This window comes from Orcinus orca, chromosome 12 (genome assembly GCF_937001465.1).
Source record: "Orcinus orca chromosome 12, mOrcOrc1.1, whole genome shotgun sequence".
In the NCBI taxonomy this organism is placed as follows: domain Eukaryota; kingdom Metazoa; phylum Chordata; class Mammalia; order Artiodactyla; family Delphinidae; genus Orcinus; species Orcinus orca.
In genome coordinates this window covers 21,064,645-21,083,089 of record NC_064570.1, presented here as the reverse complement: position 1 = coordinate 21,083,089, position 18,445 = coordinate 21,064,645, and the positions used below count along the sequence as shown (strand labels likewise).

General features: G+C 45.0%; 1 protein-coding gene across 9 annotated transcripts in view; it reads right to left on the bottom strand.

Moving 5' to 3' along the window:
• The window catches only part of ADAT2 (adenosine deaminase tRNA specific 2), a 105,704-nt gene that overhangs the window by 33,221 nt on the left and 54,038 nt on the right, over window positions 1-18,445 (bottom strand). For 4 of the 9 annotated variants that reach the window (XR_007470667.1, XR_007470673.1, XR_007470674.1 and 1 more), the window contains exons 7-8: window positions 11,185-11,344; window positions 7-96 (exon numbers count right to left, since the gene is read on the bottom strand). The exons of 1 other annotated variant lie outside the window; for it this stretch is intronic. The gene's annotated coding sequence lies outside the window, so the exon portion shown is untranslated. The remainder of the gene's footprint in view (window positions 1-6; window positions 97-11,184; window positions 11,345-18,445) is intronic. 4 more of the 9 variants (XR_007470670.1, XR_007470675.1, XR_007470668.1 and 1 more) reach the window with 2 other exon arrangements.

Here is an 18,445-nt window from a genome sequence, read left to right as displayed (position 1 = left end):
TCTTACCTTGAGGAAACTTCCTCAACACACCATATTTTCTTTCTCCATGTTTTCTTGTTGTTGAATTCTCCTGAAACTACTTATTGTTGTAAGAACCTGAATTAGGAAGAACACATCTATATGAAAATCGTTGTCCTACCAACACCCTGTGATTTCCCTGGATGGAGCTCATTTCTCGTTTCCCAGCTTCCCAACTCAGTGATTGTAACTTTTTTCCTCTGAAATGCTGCAATGCCTGTGAACACTCACCTGTAGGGATTTCAGAATTCAGAACAAATCCTTGTTGAACAGGAAAAGAGATCAAGGGAACATTGCCTCTTCATGTGTAGAAATTTTATGGCATTTCTCCCAAGTGTGTAATATGTGTGTGGTTGTATTTTATGAAACTTTTATGAGAGCACTTCATTTCAGTTCTCCTGTTCCTTTTATGGTGGGCCTGATCCTATTATTTTTCTGTAACTGAAATTTTATTTTTAAATATTAAATTGTGATTATGAGAAAAGGTTCTTTATTCCAATGCACTCATGTACATGTAACTTCTTCTGACTTATGGGGAAGCAAGTCCCACATCAGAGCTTCAGCCCTGGGCCCATAATTTGCAAGCATCAAATGAAGCCTCACATTGCAATGCAAATTATAGTACCCAGGGATCTGCAGTATAATCGCCCAGTTACAAGGAAGGTAAAGAGGAGAGGAAATTACCATAATGGGCCACAGAAGATACACAAGAGGATGCTCAGAGGCCTATATGGCAGATTTCACCACCATTCGAAAGATAGGCTTGCGTTCCTCTGAAAATGTGCTCTCCTTGGTAGAGAAAGATGTTGTTGGCTCCGTCTTGGAGAAACTTGATCTTCAGCTTTTTTGGTAGCGATGGATTGGACTGAATTATTTATATTCTCTCATCTGAACTGTGAAATGGCCAACTAGGAGTTGGGAACGTTTTAGAAGCTGAACTTCAATGAACGAGTAGGTTGAAATATGGAAACATGGAAAGGGAGAGAGAAGAGCAGTCCAAGAGGAGGAAAACGAGTGAGCAAAGGTGTAGAGACAGAAAGACCTGTTTAAAAAGCAGCACAGTCCCCTTGGGCTAAAGTGTGGGAGGACACATTTCTGGCACACAGCCATTTGAACTGAGGCCCCCATTACCCAATGGAGCTTAGAGCCTGGCCTCTGGACCTTGATGAACAAGTTCATCTGAGGGGAAAGCTTTCTCTGATCCACTAAACATCTGTCCCTGGGCCAAGATTCCAGAAAGTCCTCTCTGAGGGATGAAAGAGACCTGGAACTCTTCCATTTTGATTCCTAGAATTTCTCCAATTGGCAGCAATCACAATTTCTTCTAGGATGATACCTAATAGAATACTGAACATAGGTGGCTCTTCCTCAAATCACTTGGAAATGGGCAAAGGATAACCCAATGTTTCTTATAAGAAATATTTGTTAAGTTCTTTAAATTCTTTTTTTTAATTATTCAACAAACAATTATTGAGCACCTACTGAATATGGAGATAGAAAAATAAATGACACACTCCCTTCATGGAAGTGTTGGAGATGACAATCAGATATATAATTTTAGGGAACTATGGAAAAATAAATGCTAGAGGAATGTGAATGAATCATGGGAGCCAGAGGAAGAGTGCTCACCCCACCTAGGTGGATGTAGGTGTGGAGGTCAGTGATGGGAACACCCACACTGAGTCATATGAGTAAACAGGATTTGACCAAGCAAATGGGGGCTGGAGTGAGAAAGAAACATGGGTGGGAGGAGAGGGTATTCCAGGCAGGAGGGATGGCAGGAAAGAGCGTGGTGTGAGTGGTGAGCATCAGACAGACAGAAGTTGCTGGAATGCAAAGCACCAAGTAGGATATAGTGTTTCCTATGGCTGCTGTGACCCACTGCCACAAACACAGTGGCTTAAAACAACAGAAATTTGTTCTCTTTACAGCTTTGGAGGTCAGAAATCCAAATTCAGTTTCACAGGGCTAATGTCTAGGTGTCGGCAGGGCTGATCCCTTCTGGAAGCTCTAGGAGAGAACCTGCTCCCTTGTCCTTTTTCGTCTGCTGTCGGTCTGCATTCCTTGGCTTTTGGCTCCTTCTTTGTCCATCTTCAAAGTGAATGACTCCAATCTCTGCTTCTGTCATCATATCGCCCTTCCCTGTGATTCTGCCTGTCCTCCCTTTTCCTACTTGCTCGTTGACCTTCTTGCCTCCCTCTCATAAGGACCACTGTAAGTAGATCAGATCCACCCAGGTAATTTTAGGATAATCTCCCCATCTCAAGATTTAATTTAATCACAGCTGCAAAGTCCCTTTTTATAAGATAATATGGACAGGTTCCAGGGATTAGGATGTGAATATACTTGGGAGGCTATGATTCAGTCTGTCACATAGGGAAAAGCAGGAAATGAGTTTTAGGAAGCAAAAGGGAATCCAGAAAATGAGGGTGTTGTAAGCCACGGTAGGAGCTTGACTATAATCCTGTAGTCAGTGGGGAGCCATTGAAGGGTCATAAGCAGGGGAGAGATAGCACAGTAGAAGCTGGACTGAGGGGGAACTCGCTGGAAGCAGAGAAACCACCTGGGAAGCTCCTGTGAGAGTTGATAAGAAACACCGCTTATGCCTAAATATTAGACAAAGTGCTTCCCCATCCCCACATAAACCTATGGAGAAGATAAACAAACCTTATATGTGAATTTTTATAAATCCTTATTAGGGAGTTCTTGCAATTACCTTAGTTGGAACAACAAACCGGTACTTGATGATATGATTAATGATCAAACTGGGACACTTTTGAGATGGTCCTATTGATAACTACATAGGGACAACATGCTAAACCAGGACTGCCCCTGGCTAACAGGGCATATGGTCGCCCTATGTTTGGAGAAGGCACACTGGCCTGAAATGGCTTGAATCAGTGCTGGTTTGAGGTGTTAGAGAGGCCTCCTGACTGATTCAGTCAAAAAAAAGGCAAAGGCAATTAATTGAACTGCAGTAATTTTTCCTGGGATTATGACCTCACAATACAACTGTTGCATGGTGTTACAAACGAGCGTTTGAAAGATTACTGTTAAATGAATATATTAAGTGATTACATAGTAAGGATTACAATACACAGTTGAAAAAACCCCAGCTGCTTGATGGGTTCTTGTGACTTTAGGAACTGTTTCCAGAGACAGAACCACATTTGGATTCTAAAATGCTGTGTCTCAAACAACACAGAATTGACCATGATTTGCTCTAGAAAACCATCTTAATTCTACGCTCCAGTGAGGAAAGAAACCCTGGTGTCAAAACTGCACGTGAGGAGTTTGAATAAAACTCTTTCAGAAAACATGAGTGAGGATGTTGATTTCTAAATTAATATCTTTATAGCTTAAGTGCTATTTTAAATATACACGTGTAGCTAAATTAATAATTTAAATATAGACATTTGACTGTTGATTAAATTTGCCCCCCTCAAAAATGGTTGAGTCTGAGAGATTATCTCCCAGTTGAAAATCCAGGGGGCTCTATTTTAAATGCTCATGCCTTCTAGTCTGACATATGCAGTATTTTGAGATTAAACACTATAGGATTTGTTAGGTAAGATGTAGGGTGAGGGAGAAGGATAGTCAGCTGGATGGGTGGTGGTATCACCAACTGAACTAATCAATGGCAGAGACATTTGTTTACAGGGATAGGGTGGGCAAAAGTATACTAGAAGTTCATCGTTGGCAGTGTTGAGTTTGAGATGCCTGTTAGGGCATGCAGAAGATTCTTGGATATGGAATTGGTTAAGGATACAGGAAAGTTTATTTGCATTGGAACCACAGAGGCAAGACAGCCACAGAAAACTACAATAAAAAAGCAGCAGCATAGAGATCAAGCATGATGATACCAGAGAGGCTAGATGACCATAGGGTTTTATGTTTGAGGAAGTTAATAAAATAGACCCGGAATGTGTGGCACAGTACAATCAAGTGGCCTTGGGGTTTCTAATAGCACCGGTCTAAAGGGACTCCTATAGACATGAGCTAATACTCCACTGTAGTCAAACCTGGTAAAGCCAGCATGAGGCATCTGGTAGCCTGGGGCACGGTGAGACCAAAAGGGGTCAGGGTGAGACTAAAAGCAGTCAGGGGCCGTATCTGTAGGGTTGAGGCCAGATCAGGGACATATGACTTTTGGTTTCTTGGCTCTCAAAATTGAGGTGTGAAGGAAGAAATGGGGGGCACACACACACACACACACACACACAAACAAGAGAGAGAGAGAAAGGGAGAAGAGAGAGCAAGTGTAATTATTGTCACAGACAGAACATTTGTCCCCCCCAAAATTCATATGTTGAATCCCTAACCCCTAATGTGATGGCATTAGGAGAATAGGAGGTGGGGCATTGGGAAGGTAATGAGGTTTAGATGAAGTCATGAGGGTGGAGCCCCAATGATGGGATTAGTGCCCTTATAAGAAGACTCACCAGAGCCTCCTCTCTCCTCCATGTGATGATATAGCGAGAAGGCAAAGGTGGCCATTTGCAAGCCAGGGAAGAGAGCACTTATCAAGAAATGAATCTGCCAGCACCTTGATCTCACACTTCCCAACCCCCAGAACCCTGAGAAATAAGTGCTGTTGTTGTTTTTTTATGGCAGCCAGGGCAGACTAAGATAATTATACCTCAAGAATTGTTTGACTAGAGGGATTGTCATTCTGCCTTTTCAGTGTGTTGGGGCATCCCAGTTGCTAACGAATGGGGACAGGAGCTTGGGGTTACCAGGAGCAACTATGGGTCTACATCCCATACTCACACTTCACCATCTGTGAGGCTCATTGTGATCAGAGGTGAGCATCACGATCCCCCCCAACCCCTTCTTGCTACCCAGAGTAAGGGAAGAGCCTGCTTCTTGCCCTTCCTGACTGGTCAGAACCGTATGAGTTCCAAGACCTTGTTATGGAATGACTCTCCCTGAGCACTGCCCTGAGGTCGCTGGCCCTCCAGACAGGCACAAGCATCCTCTCTTTCCACAAACATCTGTTCTGTTGGGCCTCCAAGTGGGAGGGTGGGCGCTTGGTGGCTGCCTGGCTCAGAAAGTGCCCATTATGAGCAATGGATCATCTTGCATTCCATTAAGCATGTGATTACAGCCAGATGCTGTGGTGATGGGCATACAACAACTCCCTATAATAACCGTAATTACGATCCTGGTGTTTCTTCAGCTCAACATAACTCTGAACTTCTTAAGTCAGAAGAAATTTGAAAAAATTGCCTCTTAGAGGCTGCAATCAAATGGAGAAGGAGAACTTTCTTTATAAAGGGGGAACATTCCTCCCTGACATTTTGGCTTATGCACTGCTTTGCCCTGACAGTGGCATGGTTCTGGAGTCCAGAATGAGCACAGCTCTGGCTCCACACGCCTACTCTTATTTCTCTGCTTCCCTGTGCTTTGCTCTGCCTGGTTCCTTCTCAGCTGCTTCTCCTGGCTGGAAAGGAAAACAAGCACCTGCCTGCCCATCAGCTCCCATGCCCCCCACTGTGGGAGTTTGCCAAGTGGAGCACCTCCCCTGCCCACTCGGGTGAAGATCTTGGAATACCCAGGGAGAGGGGTCGTTCGACGCTGAAATTGGCTGTGTGCTGTGATGACTGACAGCCACCTGGGCCTGCCATTCTTGTGGATCCATCTATTTGTGGAACACGGAGCTGTTTACGGGATATTTGTGCACACGCGAAGTCTTTACTTGTAGGAGCACATTTAAAGGAGCTGGAAACCCAGTCTGTGAAGAAATATGTTGCCTTCGTTTTCTAGGGTTGCCATAACAAAATACCGCTCACTGGGTGGCTTCAGTAAGGCATTTATTGTCTCACAGTTCTGAAGGCTAGAAGCCGGAGATCAAGGTTTCGGCAGGAGTAGTTCCTTCCAAGGGCTGTGAGGGAGGGATCTGCTCCAGGCCGCCTTCCTTGGCTTGTAGATGAATGTCTTCTCCCTGGATTATCTTCACATTGTTTTCCCTCTATGCATGTCTTTCCCTTCACATGTTTTTTTGTTTTTAAGGACACCAGTCAGATTGGATTAGGGGCTCACCCTTCTTCAATATTTTAACTCCAATCATTTTAACTAATTACATCTGCAACAATACCATCTCCAAGTAAGGTCACATTCTGAGGTACTGGAGGTCACATTGTGAGAACATCAACATATGAATTTGGGGGAGGACATAAATTCAACCTATAACATGCATTGTGAGCCTACCATGTGCCTGGCACTGTGCTGAATTCAGAGGATACACTTGAACAAGAGGGCAGTTTCTACCCTCCCAGAGCTTGGCAGGAATACAGAGAGTAAAGGGGAAAATTACACAATAAAGTGATCAATAGATAAAGTGATCAACACTGCAATAGGGCCCTAGGAGGGGCCACGGGAAATCACGGAGGAGCTCCAACCCAGCTTAGGAGCCTGGGGAAGGCAGTCCCCGAGGAGGTGAGGCTGAGGCTGAGGTCTGGAGGATGATAGGAGCTCACCAGGGAAAGGTGGGGCAGAGCAGAGAGATATGCCAGGTGGATGTGACTAAAAGAGCCGAGGTCCAGAGGGGAGAAGGACTGTGGCCCACAGAGAGAACTAAAAGAAATTCCGCAGGGTTGAAGTATAGCGTGTGAGGGTGTTTCCTGGGGGTTAAAGAGACGAGGAAAAGGAGGACCAAGACAATGGTGGAAAGAAAATGATGCAGGGCCTTGTAAGCCCCCTGAGGATACTTGCATATAGACCTGAGGGAACTTGGGAGCCACTGAAGAATGCCATTTAGGAAACGACACAATCAGACTTAAGATTTAGAAACACCCCACTGGCTGCTGTCTGGCGAGGAGGGGAACAGGAAAGAAGACCACTTAGAGGGACATTTCTGTGGTCCAGGAGAGAGGTGACTGTAGCTTGAACGAGGACAGTGGCAGGAGATGGACGTTTTGATGCCCACTCGTCCTTCACATCCCAGCCCAGGCTCCTGGGATCTCACAGGGCCTCCACCCTCTCCCGCCTGCCACTTCACTTGTTTGTATGAAGGCTTGATACCAATCTCTCTTCTATCATTTTATTTTTCAAATACTCACATGGAATTTACCATGTGCCAGGCACTGAGTGCATTAGAAATTATAATTCATAGGTGTCAAAAAGTAACCATGAAGCAGATGCTATTATTATCCCCATTTTACACAGGGAGACAAAAAGACCTTGTCAAGGGTCACAGAGCTAATGGTGGCAGCACCGGCCCGTGACCTCCGGCTTCAGAGTCCACACTCTTAACCATGACCCTACCCTCTATCCTACAAGCAGGCGTCGCTTCATCATCCCACCCAGCAGAACGCCGGGCGTGCAACAGGCCCTTAATAAATACTTGTTGAATGAATGTTGGCGACGATCAGATGTGTATGGTGGGTGACAGAGGTTGGGGGGCAGGTGTCAAAGGTGACTTCCAGGACTTTCAGCTTGGGTGGGAGGTGAGGCTATTCACTGAGCTGAGGATCATGAAGGCGGAAGCTGTTACAGGGGCTGTGGAGGGAAAGCGACTGGGACATCCTGATGGGACACGGCGCTTCTTACACCCCGGGCATCTGGAGCCTTGGGGCCCCCCTCAATAGTTTCGTATCACCACGGCCTTGGTGAGAATAACATCAATCTGAAACTTTTTCGGCCTTACCCCATAACAGCTGAATAACAGCTATTAGCTTTGGACTCTAGGCATTTTTATGAGATCTTAGTTCCAGGGCTTGAGGTTTGGCAAAAAGAGCATATTATTCACACACAAAACAACTACATTAAAATAGCATTAAGAGTCTGGTTTACACTGACAAAACATAGGAAATTCAGAATTATGGGGAAAAGCCTGTCCTGAGTTCACCCTCACCACTAGGCTGGTGTGGCTCCTTCTGCATTGAGGGTGGAGAGAAAGGTCCCCACTGGGAAAATACGAGGCAGCCCAGGTGAGGGTGGAAGGAGGCGGAGGAAGGGCCATTACAGCAAGGACCATGGTCCCGGGGCCAGGCCCACTCCCTGGAGCCTGTATGGTGATGCAGGCAGGAAGCGCTGGCCCTGGAGGTCACAGCCCAATCCCGGGGCCAGGAAAACATGTCAGCACCCGCCTCTGGCTCCTCTGGGCTGGAGGCCTCCTTCAATGAGACCTTCCCATCTTTGCCCCATGGGGAAGAAGCCTTATATTTCCATCCCTCTACTGAACTTGGACACAGGAGAACTCACAGGCAGATACATTGCTTCCCCACCTAATTCTCATCTTTTGAAGGAATTGAGGAGAAAGAAACTCAATAATGGGTGAACAAAAAGTGTTGGCTGTGTTTCCACACGGAAGCGTGGCTGGTTGTAGCCCTGGGGGACCACTCTGTTAAGTAAGTTTGAGAATTTAAATAATCTTGATTTGGGGTTGCATTGAGAGTTGGGGAGAGAAGTAAGGAAAAGAAATTCCCTCCTCTTGGCCAAAAAAGACCTTTCTCTATTTGAGAGGAGGTGGAACCATTTGTCACTCACTTACTTGCTTGCTTTATTTATTTATTTATCTATCTATCTCTCTATCCGTCCAGGTTTATTGAGGTATAACTGACAAACAAAATTGTAAGATATTTAAAGTGTACAACATGATGATTTCCCATATATATTCACTGTGAAAAGATTTCCCCTGTGGAGTTAATTACCACGTTCATCACCTCACATAGTTATCTTTTTTGTGTGTGTGAGAACACTTTAGTTCTACTCTCTTGGCAAATTTCAATTATATGATACAGTGTTATCAATAATAGTCACCATGTTATACATTAGGTCCTCAGACCTTATTCATCTTATAACTGACAGTTTGTAGAATTGGTTCTTCGGATGTACTTTGGGAAGAAATTTCTGTAATTCTAGAATTCACCAGGGCATTTTGGGTAAGAACTTCCCCCAAGCTTTTGAAAATAAAGTGTAATCCAAGAGCTCGAAAATGAGTCCAGTTGGTTTTAAATATGGTGAGTTACCCCATCTAACCAATTTTAAAATGACAAAATACAGTCCTTGGAGAAGCTGCCATGGTCTAGCCTAAAGTGACAGGGGTGGCAGGGATAGTGAGACACCCTTCCATATACAAGAACCCCAAAGGGATTTTGTAAAATAAAAATAAAATGTGATGTTAATTCCACCAACTTATTGCCCTCTTCCAATAGCTTTTGAATTTCATTAAACTGTTCATCCTCCCAGTTTCTCAGCGATTAATCAATCTCTTTTCTCTGCCCTACAATTACTATTCACCAGAATAATAACCAAATGGATGGGCTCATTTAACCCTTATAGTAATCCTATGAGGTAGCTACTCTTGTTATCCCTACTGATAATGTAACGATGTTATTTATCACTGTGATCTGTAATGATGTTAGGGTATTGACCAAGGTCACACATAGTGGTGGAGCTGGAGTTGGAACCCCACGTTCCAATTAAGCTGGCACTTAGCCATCCATCCCTCCCCAGACCTGAGTTGCCTGTTAAAACCAGCTGGGAGACATCCAGAGCCATAGAGCTCATGACTCTTCCAGAAGTTCTCATCTTAGCTTGAGAAACCCTTTTCTCTATTAACCAAATGAGGGATAGAAAAAGCAATTGTGCTCATTTCTAAATTGTTCAAAGTGACTTTAAAAATCATGTCTTCTTGAAAGCACATTGAAGGCCCATTTCATGTACCTTTCTTCTCAAATGGGAAAACTGAGAGGGTTTTATGCTACCAGCTCAAAAGCTGAGCTGGGGATAAAAGTGCAGGAAGACTCAGGCTTTAGCAAATGACCTGGCATCGGGACTTCCCTAGTGGTGCAGTGGGTAAGACTCCACACTCCTGATTTATGGGGCCTTGGTTCGATTCCTGGTCGGGGAACTAGATTCCGCATGCATGCCACAACTAAGAGTTCACAAGCCACAACCAAGAAGCCCGCATGCCGCAACTAAAAGATCCCACGTGCCGCCACTAAGATCCGGCCCAGCCTAAATAAATATTTTTTTAAAAAAAGGAAAGAAAAAAGAAAATGACCTGACATCACTTTTCTAATACACTATAAAATGTTAATAATTCTGAGCAATCTGACTGAAAATGCATTAAAGTACAGGACAGGAGGAGGCTGAGAGAAAGTCATTTTTTGTGCCCCTCCTGACCTGTCATTTAGCAAAGCAGGGACAACTTTGGCTCTGTCATGGAGTGCGGCTATTAAGATGTCACAGCCGTGATTCCGTGACACTCCATGAGAGGACACTGGTGGTACCTCCCTCTTTTCTGTTTGGAAGAAAGAGACAGGAGGAGTTGTTCAAATACTGGCTGCAGATGGGGTGTGGAGAGACAGTATGAACACGGGCTAGAACAAGTTCAGAGAGACACACAGGACATGGTAACATCAGTAGAACCAGGCCTGTCAAAGCCAGTGACAGACAGCACATGGAAGATTTCTTGTGGAGCTCTAGATAATTCTGTTCCGGCTACAATCTTTAGTTAAGAGTCCAGAAGGGCCTGTTAACTGTGACTTAACTTTAAGTTCAAATGAAAAGAACAAGTAGTTAACATGTTTCTTGGTAAGACCTTTTGATAAAGGATGCATTTGTCTCTAGTTTTGTACTAAAAGTCTTTAGTTGGGACTCTCTTGAGTTAAAACTCCTCTCTGGAGGTTGAATTTTGAGGCTTTTCCACCCTCCTCATCCCACGAGCCTGCTCCTAGCACACATACACATGCACATATACACACATGTGCACAGCCCCGCCAATCCCGGGTGAGGGCTCACTCGACTGGGATGTGAGCTGCAGGCCTGCGCTCAGTATATCCCCACCAGACTGAAGCTGTGAGGCCCCAGTGGGACCAACGCAGGAGGTCTGAGCCAGTCGTACTCCCTACCTCCCAGGAAATCTCTCAAGTTTTCTACTTGAGCTGTGAGGACTCAGTGAGAAGAAAATGGTAGAAGGAAGAAATGCTTGGGTATCAGAAACAGGGGTGTTGAGAAATGAAAATGAAGTATAGGGTTTCACTGACCCTTTCTCTTTCCCCTTTGTTGCCTTTTTGTAGTTCAAAATCCCACAGGTGTGAACATGGTAAAAATATGTATCCTTGTTTTATCACACCATTAAATAACACCTCACTCTGAGACAGGTTGAGTTATGAAACCTGAAGGTGCAGAAGTCAGGTGGAGGATGGGGGGACACACCTGCTCTATGAAGTCTCTGGGTTCATCCCCCGACACTTGGCATCCTGGTGAAGGACGAGGCCGTCACTGCATGACCAGCTAGCTTCTCCTGGAGATGACGAAACCCATGCAAACATTTCGATTCCACGGAAACCACAGGAAGGCAGGCTGGTCTCTGAGCCTGGGAGAGAGAATGGAGAGCAGGGTTGGTTCGGCCCTACAACCGCCTTCCTGTGTTGTCACTTCACACACCCCGCCAAGGTTTTGTCTTTGGAAACACTGAAGAGAAAGTGTGTGCGGCTCTTGTAAAAGCTGTTTGACTAGGGTCGGTTGGCTTTGCTGCTGCCCAGAGGCAGGAGGAAGGATGAGGTGAGTGACCTCATTATTCGCTGGCTCTGCTGCAGTGCTGGATGGCTTCACAGGGTCTGTCCTGGGCTGGGAGGTCGGCAGAGACCCCCGAAATCCTGCACCCTGTGATTCACAGGAGTAAGTGCCCTTCTTCACGTCCTGCTGTCAAGGACCATGGACACGTTGTCATTACTGGAAAGGTTGAGACCATTCTGATTGGCTACAGTCACATTGAGTGTTTTAAATTTTAGTCGGTAGACAAACAAGACTTTGTTGTTTCTTTCAGGCAACAAACTACCTTTCTGAAGATGACAGCAGGCCCATTTAATAGGAGACCCAGGTGGCTTCTGATATCAGTTAACAGCATTAAAAAATTTTTGCAAAGGGGGAAAAAAAATCACAATTTTTTACTTTCAAGTAACTGAAAATATGATTACAAAGTACCCTTGCCTGTCCCTCTCCCTGCTACCTCTACATCAAAGGATAAAGTTACTTTTCTAGAAAAGGACATGAGCAAGGGCAAATTCACACATAGGATGCCTGTGAACATGCCAGCACCCAAATGTGCTGAGGAGTGAGGACGGAGGTGGAGGGACAGGCTGATGAGAAGGGCTTCCTCAGGGCAGGAGCTGCAAATCGGCTTTAGAGGAGACAGGAGAGCACGGCCAGCTGAGCGAGCGATTTCCAAGGTGACAGGGATGGGAGGAAGCAAATGGATGCAGAAAAGTCTCTGGGATATAAGAGAATTGTACTTTTTCGTTTGTCCAAAAGCAAGTGATGGGGCTTCCCTGGTGGTGCAGTGGTTGAGAGTCTGCCTGCTGATGCAGGGGACGCGGGTTCGTGCCCCGGTCCGGGAGGATCCCACATGCCACAGAGCAGCTGGGCCCGTGAGCCATGGCCGCTGAGCCTGCGTGTCCGGAGCCTGTGCTCCGCAACGGGAGAGGCTGCAGCGGTGAGAGGCCCGCGTACCAAAAAAAAAAAACAAACAAACAAAAGCAAGTGATGTAAATCCAGCGGGAAATGGAGATTTATGACATTTGGGCCAATCGTTCAGAAGAAATTTTATTTTCCTAGTTTAGTTTGTTGTTGTCGTTCTGACTCCCAAAACATGACTCTCACTTTGCAGCTAGTGCAGGTGTGGTCACTGAGTCCACACATATGGAGTCAGCCACCCTCCGTGCCAGGCCCGTTTCTCGGGGCTGCCCAGGGGGCCTTGAAAAACATCGGCAATGTCCGTGCTGCCGTTGAGCTCGCTCTCTTGCCTGGGAGACGGGCAGATGGCAAGCGGATAAACAGAGATCCAGTCTCAGAGTGAGAAGAAAAATAAAACGCTCATGTGATAAGTGATGGAGAGGGAGTAGCGGTTGATAGGGTAGTTGGGAAAGACCTCTCGGAGGTTGGGACATTTGGTCAGGGAACAGAATAAATGTCAAGAAGCTGCAGCCAGTCTTGCAGAGTGAAACGTGCATTCCAGGCACAGAGAACAGAAAGTGCGACAGCCCTGAGGAAATGAGATTGGTGCTCTAGGAACAGAAAGAAGGCCAGGGCGGCTGAGAAGGAGAGGGATTGGGCAGGACAGTGACAGGAGAGGAGGTGGGAGGTATGGACCAGATCAGAAGGGCCTTGGAACTCAAGCAAGGAATTTGACTTTATTGTTATAGGTAATAGGAAAGCAAGGCAGTGATTTGATTTAGGTAGAGTAGGATTATAATTCAACATGTAAATACAGTGTATGAATTAGACCCTAGCAGGCAATCCCAGAAGCTCTCAGAGCACTGGGGACGTGGGTGAATGGATGACTAACCAGGGATCAGAGGTGTCCTTGGGGTCTATAAAGTGGACAGATCCACACAGGATTTTTTTTGGACCTTATAAGAGACTCTAGTACCTTACACAGATACATTTTCACAAGTATACGTACTGTACCAGGAGCATCTGAATGACATATGCATACTCCATTTCCTAAGCATGTGTGTGGTCATGAATGATATCCAAATTTAAAAGACAATGAATTCTACAGACTGCATCTAGCATTTGCAGTGGCTCTTCTAAGATTCCATGTCTGGCGAGCATGCTGCAAACACAATCTGAAGAGGAGAGGAGGAAATCTCAGCTCTGGTTCCAAACCAGCCGCCATCCTCAGGAAGCCCCCAGGACCCTCGGGAAGAACCAATCTGTCTGTTATCATCACTGTGACAGATCAGAATCATGGGTATCTTGTCATCATTTCATGGCCAAGATTTTGTCTCCAGACTCTAGCTCACTCCTTTCTGACAACACGTTGAAAGTGAAATACGCCTCCCCACCCCTCTTCTTTCCTTTTAAAATTTATGAATTTTGCAGTTTTGTTAAAATTAAAAGTTGCTTGAGATTTTCAGAATGAGATATCCCTTCACCCATCAGCATGTAGATGGCAAGATTTAAGGGGGTGGAAAAATATTAAATGTAGATCATCTTGGAACATACAGAATGAGATATAACATTTTTAGAGAAAGGAAGAGGATTTTAAAATTCAGGCAGCCCACCATACACCAATGAGGAGTGTGTCAGAATTATTCTTATTCATCAATTTTGACAGCTCTGGGGCCCCGGCAGAGAAGTCACCCCGTTCTCTGCTGTCTAATGGATGCTGGCTAAAAGGTTTCTGTGCAGAAAAGTGGTGTCCATCTCCGACATTGCCTGCCCTGTTCCGTCAGGTCAGGGTTGATGAGAGAGGCCCAGGGCATTTGTTCTGCTGCTCCTGTCCTGATAGCTGATGTCAGGACGGCACTGGATGCGATGCGTACTATTTGGCCACCTGCCATGAGTCTTGTATTTTAAAGGACTTGAAATAGAAACACACACACAATTCAGAATGCTAAGCTAGAAGACTCTTATTTTCTGTTTTAAATATTTCAACTTACAATTAAGGAAACAGATCCATGATGGACGGTTTATTTTCCAAGGTAGCAACAGGACAGGAAGTCACATTTCCTTCTACCAAATTCACCCAGAGCCACGTTTCTGTTTTATAGTCCCCCAACAGTCTAGGCTCGCTGACAGCTCTCCTAGGGCCCAGCCACGCGGTGTTAAAGCAGTTGTAGGGGATTCTGCCTTGACGTGGTCAGGGTAGAACACAACTTCCAAATACAATAGGGCCTTTACCCTATTTTTATTCATCTTTTTCCTTCAAACCACAGTGATTCCTAATCTATCAAATTATGCTAGCCAAAACCCTCATCTACACAAAACACAGCCAGAGGCAAGAAGTAAGCAAGAAAGGCACCTTTTAGGCAAAAATAGCTCTCTTCTGGTCCACACTAGAGATGGTACATGCTGAGTCCTCTCAGGCCTTGGCTGGTGTCTCAGACTCCAGTTTAACAACCTTAACAAGCTGGTTTGAAGGGTTTTTCAGCACCCAGAAGCCTGGGAGCAGCAAAGAAGGAAATAGAAGAGATGCTCCTACAGGTCAGGGGCTGCAGGCCACACACTGATGGCACTGAGAAGGCACCCCAGACCACAAGGCAGGGAAACAACACCAATATCCACCAAAAGCAGACACACTATTCAAAAGGATGGTCTCCCAAACCTCCACAGGCCCTGGAACCAGCTCTGCCGACAGCTGGAGACACTGATCAATGCTTTGAGGCTATTCCTGATTTAAACATTTAAAAAGTACACACTGCTATATTTAAAATAGATAACCAACAAGGACTTAGTGTATAGCACAGGGAACTCTGCTCAATACTGAATACCCTGTAATAACCTAAATGGGAAAAGAATTTGAGAAAAAATGGAATTAATAAAAAAAAAGGTTTCATTTTATTTATCATGCTTTGAAGAAACAGAAAAGTGCAATATGTTTTAGCAAGACTGGTAAGACTACGATGCAACGTGGCAGCAACTGTTAAAATTGTTACACAAAACGCCTCAGGTGTGTAGGATCCCCAGCGGCTTCACGTGGTCCAAATATTCCCGATGCTTGATTCTCTTCTCTTGAGCCTCCGCTGAAATCCAACCCCAGCCAGCCAAGGAGATCACGTGCTGATCCCCGATTTTTATGCTAAGGAAACATTGATCATCTTGGAAAGCAGCTTCAATTACACCTCAGTGCAAATTACAGACGACCTGGGCGGTGAGCATGTTTGAGACGATGTTCATCCCAGTCCCGGGTCTATCCACAATACTCAGCAGACCCTGAGGCGGAGGTCAATTCTTTTACATTTTCTACCTAAACTGGACACTTTCTGTACACACTGCTCTCAACCTCCTCCCCTTGAAGAGTAATTTGTTTGGTACTGGGATTTTTTTTTTTTTTTTTTTTTTTGCGGTACGCGGGCCTCTCACTGTTGTGGCCTCTCCCGTTGCGGAGCACAGGCTCCGGATGCGCAGGCTCAGCAGCCATGGCTCACGGGCCCTGCCGCTCCGCGGCATGTGGGATCTTCCCGGACCGGGGCACGAACCCGTGTCCCCTGCATCGGCAGGCGGACTCTCAACCACTGCGCCACCAGGGAAGCCCGGGATTATTTTTATTTTTATTTTTTTTAATGTGCTGGACCATGCTGGTTAGACGAAGACATTGTCACAGCTGTTCTGTTAAGTATGCATTTCTTGTATGCTCTTTACCCCACTCCTCCTTATAAATGAATATGTTTTTATGGTTTCTCCTCATAAAAAGCAAATTGGAAACCAAAGAATACTATTTTTAAAACAAAGAATCTTTACAAGAAAAGACTCTCAAAAAAAATAAAAAAAGAAAAAAAAAGAAAAGACTCTCTTCTGAGGACTTTAAACTGAAACACACACACACCCCACCCCAACCTACCCACCCCCCACACACCAAAGTTACAAAACAGGAGAAAAATTCTCAGTACAACTTGGGGACACTGAAGTGTTCTTTTAAAGCTATTTACAAACAGGGCTGTTGTTCAAACCCTGGAGTCCGGGTCACAAAATCTAAGTATGTAGGAGACACTTCCACGTGCAAGAGACGGAGCCGAAGTCCTGGCCTGGCCACCCTGCTGGGTGGACTCATAGGAGGGTCGTGAGCACATCAGTAATTGTTCTAAGGCCAAAGACACAGCCTTCGGGAAAAACAAAAAGATGCCCAAGAGCTCTCCTCACCAGTGGCTGCCCACAAACAAAACCAGTGGCCCAGGGTGGTAATCCCTAAGGTATCAGAATCAGTTAGAAAAAAACTCTAATTAATTTGGATTTCCACACCCGACTCTTTCCCTATCTGGTCAATTGTAAACTGGTTTTTTCCAGTTGGACCGAACAACCCAGGAAAAGAAAAATTTTAAACAAGCAAAAAAAAAAAAAAAAATCGTCAACAAACTAGCATTTCTTAACCAAGTAGTTGTTTTGTTCCCTACCTCCCCGTGCCCAGTGTGGACTTACAAACAGGCACAGCCTCACGCAGACCATTCCACCAGTCCTGCCAGCAGCTGAGAGTTTAGCTAAAACGATCATCACAGTCAACTGGAATTCTGAAACCAACTAATGCTCGGTTTGGTGCTGTTTATTGGAAATGGATGAATTATTCCATGATCTAAGTGTTGACCCCTTTAGTGTGCCTTCCCAGACAGCTGCGTTCTTCGGAAAACTGCAAAGGAACATAGGAGAGTACAAGAACCCAGGATGGCTGAGAAAGATCTTGCTGGCACAAAAGTCAAGGGGAAAAAAAGTGTTTTTGAGCAATACTGTGTAAGTTTAGCAATCTAAGTACTTATTCTCTCTGCAGAGAGTGTACATGACTAACACAGCCAATTGTGAATGAGTGAAGTGAGCATTGAAAAAAAGTATAAAATGAAAGACAATTTCAAATAGTTATAATGTTATGTTTCTGAAATTAAACTTCTGGTTAACGTGGTAGAAGAAGTAGGGATTTTATTTTACTCTTTTCTCTGAAAACTGTCTTCAATGAAACAAAGAAATGACCATGCCCCAAACAAAACATACTGCCCAAAACTCTAAAGCCTGGACTGAGGTGGGGGAGTCTAAGGACCATGTCTTTAGAGCTCAGGCAAAATGCCGATTTCCTCAATGTCAGATCTGAAGACAAAGCCAGCATACTTTGCAGGGCTTCAGGGAAGGTTGTGCAGGCAGGCCCTGCAAAAGGATGCCTGGCCCAGAGGCTGAGCAGAGGGAGCTGGAATGAAGCCCCTGCTCTGTTCTACAAGCAGAGCTAAATCCTTTCCCCAGATCACCTGAAGACAGCATCTGCTCCCCAAGCACTAGCCAGCAGGCATTACCCAAAGCCCTCTTGTAATTCACACATGACCCCACGTAGGCTGGTGACAGCCCTGGGTCTTCAGTTAGAGAAACGAGACCTGGGAGCTGGACATGTTATGGATGAAGAGGAGAAAGTCCGAGCAGAACCCAGTCCGAACAGAACCCAGTCCACCCTCTAAAATGGCACAGAGTCAGCCTGTGCTTGAGGTATCTCCCTATATCTGTTAATTCATTTCTTTGGAAACACATCTCCCATTTATTTTTGACCTTCAAGAATGAGGGTGGCTCTCAGCAAAGTCCTTTAAATAAAAAATAACCCAGTTATAGGTGCTTCCCTCTCTCTAACTAAGCAAGCAAGGATGAAAGGAACATAGGGGAAAACAAGTGAAGGACACACATCACAAGAAGACTCTCTTAAGGAAACAAATTTCAGCCACAGGATTTCTTTTAAAAAAAGAAAGAAAGAAAGAAGGAAGGAAGGAAGGAAAGAAAGAAAGAAAGAAAGAAAGAAAGAAAGAAAGAAAGAAAGAAAGAAAGAAAGAAAGAAAGAAAGAAAGAAAGAAAGGAAGGAAGGAAGGAAGGAAGGAAGGAAGGAAGGAAGGAAGGAGAAAGAAAGAAAGAAAGAAAGAAGGAAAGAAAGAAAGAGAAAGAAAGGAAGGAAGGAAGAGAGAGAGCGAGAGAAAGAAAGGAAGAAAGACAGAGAGAGAGAAAGAAAGAAAGA